This window comes from Abramis brama (genome assembly GCF_963993115.1).
Source record: "Abramis brama genome assembly, chromosome: 13".
Taxonomy (NCBI): Eukaryota; Metazoa; Chordata; class Actinopteri; order Cypriniformes; family Leuciscidae; genus Abramis; species Abramis brama.
This window is the reverse complement of record NC_139975.1, coordinates 22,336,129-22,344,929: the sequence shown is the minus strand read 5'-3', so window position 1 is coordinate 22,344,929 and position 8,801 is coordinate 22,336,129. Positions and strand designations below refer to the sequence as shown.

The window sequence follows — 8,801 nt, the reverse complement described above, 5'->3', positions numbered from 1 at the left end:
GTGAACACATTATCAAAGGCAATAAGCCCTCCTTCAGATGGCAACACATATTTGATCTTTGTCATTAAAAACAAATGAAAACTAACAAAAGTAGAAAAAAAAAAAAACCTATGTAAACTAATTCCAAACTATTTATCAGAAAAAAGTATGCATTATGCATACACAGGACATTGTGGGACACATTGCACTCACTATAGTATATGAACAGAACAGAATACATAGAAGACTAAGTTGTCACATCACAAGAGTATAGCATTTGATTTAATCAAACCTCACAAATGTGGGCTTTGCTTGTATTTTTCTTTGAACATCTAGTTAAAAAATCCTGCAAAGTAAAATTCCAATATCATTTTCGCTGTATCTGGATGAGCACAATAAAATGAGACTAGGCTATATAGACTATCAACAGTCAAATAATGAAAACGTATTAAAGAAATGAACAGATATATAATTTGTTGTAATGTGTTATAGCTTTTTAGGACGAGACATGCACAAAAAAAATCATTTTACAAATGTACACTAGTGTTTGCTTAGTTTGTGCCCTTCCTAAAAGATTGGGAACATGTGATATACCATCTCATGTGACATTTTATATGACGCAACAGCATAGGGCAACGCCAACGGGGCTAGTTGTCACAGTTTCTACTCCAGTTTACTCCAGGCTAATTTTTGAAAGTCAATTTCTGTACAGGCACATGCCTTAAAATCTTGACTAAAAATAAATTGTATTGAACATCGTAGGCCTATATGTTAATTAGGCCTACAATGTTTAAAACATTTAACAAATTGCCTCAATAAAGATGTGCCAACTTGCACCAGCCTGATAATTAAAACGAGTCTGACTCTTGTCCTAAGAATACAGTTTAAATCTGATTCCAATCCACATTCACGCGCTTTATCGCTGCGTTAAACCTGCATGTCACTCAAACAGTAGGTGGGCTGGACTAAAATTAGGAGGGTCCACTCCCCTACTACACCATTACACCCGCCCTCTTCTCCAGTGAAGAACTCCACAGTCCTAGCCCAAACTCTGCCATTCTCCATAGCCCGGAGTTACAAGCAGACTGAGGAAAAGAAATAGCATTAAAGTGAGAGGAAGAGAGAGAAGTAACTAACAAAAATAAGAAAATAATAAAGCGAGGCTTCAAGCCTCGAGAAAGAAAGAGAGTACACGAATACGTCAAAGTTTAGCTTGGAAAGCGTGGTGGAAAACTTTTTCTGGGCTGTGGCAGAAAGCTGTGGACCGCGGAGGATGCCAGAGCAAAGGTGTTGAAGGTTCCAGGTATGTTTGTGTATCTCCTGAGGTTAATGAGTTATGCAGTTCTGGTGTGCGACGCTCACGTTGCATTTAAAGTAGTTTTCCAGAGACTGTCTGTGAACTTATAATATTCTTAATTATGCCGGAAAACGCTATATATTTGCTTATTTGGTTCTTAGAAAGTCTATTATATGTCATAAAATCTTATGTGTCATAAAACGTATCATCTGTATTGTTGAATATGAAGAGGGTGGGTGTGTATCTGCTCAATTGTCATCTGTTGCGCACGTTATTTTTTTCTCCTAACATTACTAAAGTTTGTTCAGAATTCAGCGTTTATTTAGTTAAACTCGACCTGCTAAATCATTCAGAAGAAAAAAGGATTTATAATTAAGGCAAATATTCTGGGTTTTTGCATGTCATGCAAAAGATACACCCAAAGAGTGCAACGTGGATAAGAAGGTTGTTGTCTCTGACTTTGCCCACGCTGAAAAACAAAATAAAAAAAGTTTAAAAGAAAGCTATATGCTCTATTATCATTTCCCCCCTCCCTCAGAAATGCATTTGTATACAGTAACACAAAGTCGTTTCACACTTCCATAGAATTTGTATCTTTCCTCTTGAAACGAGTATTATCCTGCCATACCAAATCTGGTCATAGCTCAAGATTTTTGGTCAACGTCAGCACATATTCTGCACTGTGGATGAATCGTTTTCTCATCTTTTTGTGCTTATTTTTTTTTTTTTTAGATGGAGTTTTAATTTGTTTTAAATATTCTTAATATCCTTAGTGTGAATGTTTTAAATTTAGTTTGGGAATTCTGTCCTGTTTTGCCTTGATTTTCTTAACCTGGAGCCCTGGCCAGGGTGTGGGCAGTGAGTAAGAGGGGGGGAGGAGGGGGTAATGGAATGTAGTGGTTTGGAAAGACTTACTAATTGAAACCAGGTTTGAAGCACAGAGGGGGAAAGTAAGGCTTGCTATGCAGGAGAAAGAATAAGGTGTTTTATTCACACCCGACTGCGCCATGACTTTAAGTTATGGAGCTGTTTTTCAGTAGGATCACTGAAGGTTTCTTATAACAAATTAAAAGAATAGAGGAATAGATAAAAGAGAGTGAGATTGACATAAAGGGGAGTGTTGCAAACCAGTGCTGAGAGTTTGTAGATATCCATGGAATGTTGACATCAAAAATCTGTCTTTCAGTTTATCTGATTTAAGATATCTTTTAAAAATGTCCAGAAGCAGATTTTTCACATTTGGAGCCCATCCCCCTTCTCCTGCCACACCCAAACTTTCTCCTGTTTTGTCAGAACAGATGACTCCATAGCAGACTAAAGCAGTCAACCAGTAGTACTGTACTATATTAAAGCTGTAATGAAGCAACTTTAGTGAAATTGTTATAATTTTAGTCAATTTTGTCATAAACTAGAAAAATTCGGCTGTGCAAGGGTATGTCTTTGGAGTCCGATGTTAAGTTTTCTAAGAGTGTCGTTTCAACCTTGGTTGTATTTGAAGGTTACAAAGTGTTTGGTTTAAAACAGAACAGTGAGCTTCTTGCTTATCTTGAATGATATAGGATTTGAATGTTGAGTAGAAACAATGTTTGGTGGCCTGTGTCTTTATCTGATGCGTGATTGTCCCTTACAGTGGAGGCACAACTTTCTCCTCCTCTGTGTTGATAGGTCAGATTAGGGTGTGCTTCATAGGCCCTTCTATTCCAGTGTGAAAACGGAAAGAGTCTGGACTTGTGCACACTTCCTTTGTCGTTTCCTTAAAGGCTTGTCGAGGACTTGCGATGGAAACGCCAAGGGAGGAGTGACAGGCTTCGTAACGGAATGTTTCATTCTCTTATTTGTTTGTTTTCTCACATCTTGAATCTTCATGTTTTCATACCGAATGAAAGAAGTCAACTCCGTGAATATGTGATTATCCATCACAGATAAGTTGTCAGCACACTTGATTTCGTAGATAATACCTTACAGGATGTAGGGATCATTTGAAGAGTTTTGAAGTATGAAGTCTGAGCTGAAGACTTTGTTGCATTATCTTGGTACACGTCTTCCTGTTCAGACAGACCCTGGAGTTATCATCATTCCATGGTTGAGAAATACTGGCTCGAAGCTAAAACAAAGTTGGACAATACATTATGGCTTTGCCAATATGGATCTGAGTCAGAGTCAGGCATTCATATTTCACAATTTAGTAACACATAGTCTTCTGCACATATGCCTTAAGGGCAGATTCTCAAGATTTAGCCCGTATGTAGTTTTTTAGTATCAAGAGATTTCACATGAATGGTTTACTTTTATTATTATAATAAATTTTGGCATTTCCAATTGATCCCATTTACTGCCTTATGATTTTTTTTTTTTTATCTTCTGTGAATTGTTTAACACAATGTTAAAATTAATATTATATTTATTATACTTTTTTATTATTATTGTCATTTTGGTCATCATATGAATTTTCTTTTTCTACAACACATGATAGACTATACTTCCATTGTACTTCTGCAATCCAGTTGGATTACTAGATTACATTTGCTGTTGTGCTTGAAATAGAAGATACGGTCTGCATTTGATTAAGGTTTAGGATCACATGACAGTAGGATGGTTAGTCTGTTTATAGTTTATAAGCTTCAATTTCCAAGGCTGGCCATTTTGGTCTGACATTAATGCTTCAATTATGTGTGAGTCCTGTTGTTTTCAGAAACAGATACTTTTAAAAATGGTGTGCTTCATACGCTTAAACCGTAATTTACTGGGGTAACAAGTAAATGCACTTACTTGCATGACATGTAGCAATTATTTCCTGGTAGCCACACATTGCTGATTGACATAATGGGTTTAATATTGATTTTAGTTTGTGTATTTTAATTGAACAAGGGCAAATTAGTGCAATTAGTGATAGTGTTTACTGGTAACTACTAGTACCTATATAGTTAAATGCCACTGTTTATTTTGTTCAGGTGATATTCTATCATTTGATTACAATATGCTTCAAGTATGTTTTAAGTAAATGTAAAATGACCAAATAATATTCCATATCAATGAATAACAGCAAAGATATACACTGCAGTGACACTACACACGGCTGCTTGTGACGATATTGTTTCAAAGTTGCACGCTTATTTGGAAAAAGTATTTTATATGGCAAACAACATTGAGGCCATATTTTAATAGTTCTAATGCATTCGAAAGTATTCTTTAAAGTGATTTGATGATCTGCATTTATTGACGTAGACTTAACGTTTGACTACAGCTCGAACTACATCACACCATTTCAGTAATGTAGGTATGCACATCTACTTGTTTATAACAGCACAAGGAGACGCAGCAGAGGTTAGATCATTCTAGGTGCAGTTTACAAGTTCGTTTCTAGTTGAATTGTAGGTAAGAGTTAAGATCTGACTAATTTAGATGTTTCAAACCACATGCCTTTTCACTTCTACAAAACACTTGGCAGTGCTGTTTCAGACCTAACTATAAAACCATCTGATGGTAGCTGGTAAGCGAACCACCTTCCCATCAGTCATCACTATGTATTTGATTGCTGACTCATATCCTTTGACTCCGTTTGAAAAGCCTTGTTAACAGGATAAACAAACATGTCAGGATAGACAAAAAACGTGACTCAATGTGAATACTGACAGCCTTTAGCTAATATACATGTATCTGAATTATGTAAATGTTTCTCTAACATTTAATTAATCAAGATTTATTTAGTGTAATTCTACACTTTTTGATTCCTGTTTGTTCCTCTAAATAGTTGATATTTCCACAATAATATTGAAAGCGTATGTCTCTGCACGAGAGTTTGGTCACTTTGTGGGTTTGAATTGAGTCCATGTGGAAGTAAAAGTTGAATTTTGAACCAAATTGTAGTTATCCCTTTTTATGTATGAGCTCTTGCTTTGTCAAAATTGCCTGCCTCTTGCAAGGAAAATGAATGATGAGCATTTAATGGAGAAATATGACTTCTACTTGTTACAATAAAAAGTATCCTGTAATTTGCTTTGGAAAAACGTGTCTGCTAAAGAGCCAAGTAACCAAGCATCTCATGTAAGCAAAGCCAAAGGCCACAATTTATGTTATTACATTGTGTAATGGCTGACTGTATGTGTGTGCGTCGGTTATTATACATTGCAACACTTTAATGGAAAAAGTGTGGCATTAAACCCTAGCAGTGGCTTTTCTATAATTAGTGGTTTGGTTGTTTCCCAACAATTCTATCACTTATCTACCCCTCTGCATTGCTGAACCTTTACAAATGTGAGCTATTGCACAACTATAAATCCACATTTACATTGGACCACTAAGACCTTTTAAACGATGCAGACAATCATTTTATGACTTCTTTTGCTGTGCATTAATCAGTGTCATGAGGGGCTTCTGTTAGTCTTTATACATTTGGAAATCGGCTGGCTTCTTTCCTTTAATGAAATAAGAAAAGGATCAGGTTTCCATGCTTTATTGGGTGTTAGTAAGTGGAAACTTTGAAAGAGTACCCTGTTTTTGTACCCAGCTCAGACCCACTGGGTGAGTTAAGTGGTTGGGTAGAGAGTAGGACATTGCTTTGGAGTTAGTCACTGCAGGAGAGGCTGGGCTCTCTTCCAGTTGGCCTGACGGCTCTATCAAGGAATGCGTGTGACTGGAGGCCTGGGTGGGGCTCTCAGCTCTCTGTGCGCTATGTGCGGGCTCGAGAGATGGTGTGCGTGTAGTTTCTCTCTTATTGTGCGAAGGGCGTGTCCCCAGCTTTGGATTTGCAACGTTTGCCGCCTGTGTTGTGCTATAAAGTCTGCTCTTTTTAGATTTGCACAGTTGTTGCCAAACGACCTCTGCCAGATGGAAGCATTGCGGTGTCGTCTGACACATCTTAGACCTGTGATTATGGTCGCGTTTTGTACTAGTACCAGTCTTTCTCATGCACGACAATAGCAACTTTATGTAAGGATATTTATTCCGTGAAATTGTGTGCTTGCAAAACTTTTTAAAGCTAGATGGGATTCTTTTAAATTCAGTACGTGCAAAACTTTGTTAGTAAAAATTATTAGTGAGCTTGTTTGAAACCTGTGGTTTTGTTCGGCCAGCTCCACCTTTACCGAGGTGACAGCAAACTTGATACAACTAAGTGCAGGGTTAGTAGATGTCACCCGTTTGAGTGTACACAGCTGCTCTGCCAAATGTTGTTCTTTGCAAACAGTGTGACAGCCCCGTCCAGACTGGCCTTTATCACAGCGAGCCTATGACTATTTCAGTCACAGCTCAGAAATAACCATCCGTTAATGAAACGACAGGGTAGTGATAAGTTCTAGCATTGGTTTCCAAATAATAGACAAAGAAGTTAGAGCTGGCAAAGAGAAAACGCAATGCGTTTTCGTTCATACTGATTCGACCCCTTCAGAATAGCAGCTCATTTTCAGGACGTATTGTACAAACTCCTCATCGAGTGATTGCTTTTGTAAATGTTTAGAGCAAAGTTTTGTCCATTCTTTTTTCAGTGGGACAGAGAAGTACTTTGATTATAAGTTAGGGTAAATATACCATTTTCTTGGGGCCGCTTTAAATGAACACTTTTGCTGTTAACAGTTGTTTTCTAGCAGAGTCAATAACAGTGGAATTGTTCAGAGGAGAATTGATATCAGGGCAGGTCCACGCAAGCATGTACCTGTCTGTGCTGAATCCAGCATTTGTTTGCAGTGCTAGTGTTACATGAAGTCTTTTCATGCTTTTCTGCTGTAGACGAAAGCAACCACATCTGTGATCCGACTTCAGTCATAAGGCTTAAAAAAAACACATTTAATTGATCTCTCTTATAGTGTTCACAGAAACGGACATGCATCTTGTCTTGCTTTAAAGGTCTGAAAGACATGTTTATCTAACGAAACAAATTCCCAACATTTCTCTAGCCTAGACTAAAAGGCTTAAAACAGATATCTCTTTGTCCTCATCCTCCTCCATGCAGAAATTATCAAAAGGGAATGCTAAATTGGACTGGAAGCCACGGGACAGCTTCAAAGCATGAAGGACAATTCAACACTTTAAAGATTTAAATATTGTATATAACAGCTTATGGCTCTTGCATACACAAACTCAGTAGTTTGTGTCCTTGATAATGCCTCTCTGAGTTGAGGGAGTATTTTATTTGTTGTTTTGTAAGAAGTCATTTGATTCAGCCTTGATTAAAGCCTTGCATGAGATCAAACAATTGACACTTATCAGTTTTGGTTAATTAGAGAGTTGCATTATTTAAATGCAAATACTGAGTGGAGCAAATATTGAACTACTTGACAGAGGAGTTGTTTCCCACATGAATTGGCCATCTAAACCTTTTCATTAAATTAAATGAAAAACTACTGATCCCCCTACCTCTTTTTTTTTTTTTTTTTTCTTCTTCATGTAAGATAAGAGTGGATAATGATGTTTGATAATTTGGTTTCTGTGAAATTAAATGAGTGAAATGACTGCGTAGTTTAGTCTCCAGTGTCTTCGACCATACCATGTGACTAGTGAAGCTTTTAGGCGATCAAATGAGGATTTGCACGTGATGTTTGCTTTCCTGTGAGAAAGTTACATGAACTTTAATTTTCCTTGTGGCAAGTGACAGTTTCATGGCATTGGCATGGTTACTATGAATGGCTTGCTACATGTCACTTGGTTTTAGTTTACAGTCATCTTGAATTACTTCGTGACATCAACGATGCAAACAAAGGCCTAGGTGACAGTGTGAGAATTTAACTTACTGATATATACGTTTTTAATTTTAGACAACTGAAATTGTCATTTAATTAAACACAGTAAAATCTGAGAATGACGTGCAATTTCGCTGTCGCTGCTCAAACAGATTCCCAGTGTTTAGAGCACAGGGTGGATTTGCAGTCATGTGAGGATGAGTTTATTTTGAGGGTGTGATGTTGGTAATTGTATTTAACAATAGCTACTTATCAAACTTGGAATTTAAACACAAAGCTAATTGTGTGTTTCTGCCTAGGCAAAAACTATTCAGACAATTATTAAACAGAAACATCCAGAGGAAATATTTAAGCTTGTGCAGACACTTAAGCTCCTGTCTTGCAAAGGAAAACTCGTGTTGTGTGCTCATATTGCAACTGTTTCAGTCACTGTCGCCCTCTTAGGGCAAAGCAAAGTATAAAACCAACTAGGGTGGGGCTGCATTTTTTAAGGAAAAGGGAAATGAAGCCTGCCTGATTCACTAGCTTAAGGTCTCGAAACCATGTAAACTGAACTATTTATATTAAGAGCTTTTCACTTAAGATTTCAGGGTGGTGGTTGTTTTATTCCTTTTCCACTGAATGTACATTTTGTAATTGACCGTTTTAGATTGGTCTGACAGTTTGATGCATGGAAATATTTGGAAAATACATTGCTTTCTTTCAGAATATAACGGAACACGAGAGAGTTTGAGCTTTAGCCTCGGCAATTCAGTAGGTTCCCTTATCCTCCCGGAGTTAAATTACATTTTTGCAAGGTTTTATTTGATCAATTTGTTTGGAATGTTAATGCTAAATAGAATTATTACAGT

At 37.1% G+C, this 8,801-nt stretch overlaps 1 protein-coding gene across 1 annotated transcript in view; it reads left to right on the top strand.

Annotated features, from left to right (window-relative positions):
• Positions 1–999: 999 nt before the first annotated feature.
• Positions 1,000–8,801, top strand: part of ahnak (AHNAK nucleoprotein) — a 32,043-nt gene continuing 24,241 nt past the window's right edge. The window contains exon 1 of the mRNA XM_084133161.1: positions 1,000–1,282. The gene's annotated coding sequence lies outside the window, so the exon portion shown is untranslated. The remainder of the gene's footprint in view (positions 1,283–8,801) is intronic.